The 1,666-nt window shown below is 53.2% G+C and overlaps 1 protein-coding gene across 3 annotated transcripts in view; it reads left to right on the top strand.

Moving 5' to 3' along the window:
• LOC107860730 overlaps positions 1-1,666 on the top strand; it is a 21,686-nt gene that overhangs the window by 14,064 nt on the left and 5,956 nt on the right. The window lies entirely within an intron of this gene.

Below are 1,666 nucleotides of genomic sequence, written 5' to 3'. Positions count from 1 at the left end.
CCCCCCCCAACCCGGCATTCAACCAGCTGCCGCCCGGTCTCCAGCCGCCAACTTGGTCTCCAACAGGCCGAGACTCCGCCTGCACCCGCCACGCCGTCTCCAGCAGCCGCAGCCCCAAGCGAAACCCGGTGACTTCTAACCTTTGTTATTTCGTTATTTCATATTGCATTTTAGTTCATTATTTCATATTCCATTCTTAGTACTATGCTCGTAGTAGCCCGTGTACCTTGACTTGCGTGGGATTTGTGAACATTGTCTGTTGTCTGTTGTTGCTGTTGCTGTGGTCGCTTCTTAGTTTTGCTTCGGGAGTATTCCTTTGAACGTGTGTGCGCCTTGTATTTCCTTGCTGCTGCTTGGATATTGCCATCGGGTATATCCTTATATTTTCCTATTTTTTTCGTGTAGTTGTGGTTGTGGGTGGTAATGGGTGGTTAGGGTCATGTCCGAGGGGGTTGGGGCGTGGGGCTGTGGTGGGGGCGGGAGATGGGGAGAGAGCGGGAGTGGGTGGGAGGCCAAGGTTTGGCCGAGGGGGGGTAGTGGAGGGTGCGTGGATAGCGACGGTAGGCTGAGGGTTGGGTCTTGGAATATAGGGACCCTTCCGGGGAAGTCCATAGAGTTGGTAAAGATTCTTAGGAAGAGAAGGATCAACCTTGCGTGTGTCCAAGAGACCAAGAGGGTAGGGTCTAAGGCTAGGGATGTGGACGGTTACAAGCTGTGGTACTCTGGGAGCGACAGGCGTAGGAATGGAGTTGGCATCTTAGTAGATGAAGAGCTTAGAGGTCAGGTAGTGGAGGTGAAGAGGATCAACGATAGGTTGATGACTATTAAGTTGGTCATTCGGGGGTTTACCCTGAACGTGTGTAGTGCTTATGCGCCGCATGTGGGATCGGAGGGGGAGGAGAAGATGCGGTTCTGGGAGGCTTTGGAGGAGGTGGTGAGAGGCGTGCCCAGTTCGGAGAAGATTGTTGTAGCAGGGGATTTCAACGGGCACATCGGGGCGCTACCGAGAGGCTTTGGGGATGTGCATGGTGGTTTTGGTTTTGGGGAGAGAAATGAAGAGGGGGCGACCCTATTGGAGTTTGCGAGGGCATTTGGGCTGGTGGTGGTGAACTCGGGCTTCCCGAAGAAGGACGAGCACCTGATCACTTTTCGGAGCGCGATAGCCAGGACCCAGATTGACTTTTTGTTGCTTAGGAAAGGGGATAGGGCGTTGTGTAAAGACTGTAAAGTCATCCCGAGTGAGAATCTTTCGACCCAACATAGGCTCTTGGTTATGGATTTGGGTATAAAGAAGAATAGAAAGAGGAGGAGTAAGGAGTGTAGACCGAGAATTAAGTGGGGCGGCTTAACGCCAATGAATGCGTGGGAGATAGGGGAGAGGGTGGCGGGAATGGGGGTGTGGGAGTATAGGGGGGACGTGGATAATATGTGGGACAGGGCGGCAACGTACATCAGGGAGAATGCAAGGGAGGTGTTGGGTGTTTCTAGGGGTCGGGCCGGACATCATCGGGGGGATTGGTGGTGGAATGAAGAGGTGGGGAAGAAAGTGGAGACCAAGAAAGAGGCGTATGCTAAGTTGGTGGAAAGTAAGGACGAAGAAGAGAAGCGGGTAAACAGGAAAGAGTACAAGCTAGCGAGGAAGGAGGCGAAGTCAGCGGTCACGGCA

This window comes from Capsicum annuum, chromosome 2 (assembly GCF_002878395.1).
Source record: "Capsicum annuum cultivar UCD-10X-F1 chromosome 2, UCD10Xv1.1, whole genome shotgun sequence".
Classification (NCBI taxonomy): domain Eukaryota; kingdom Viridiplantae; phylum Streptophyta; class Magnoliopsida; order Solanales; family Solanaceae; genus Capsicum; species Capsicum annuum.
This window is presented reverse-complemented; position numbering and strand designations above follow the sequence as displayed.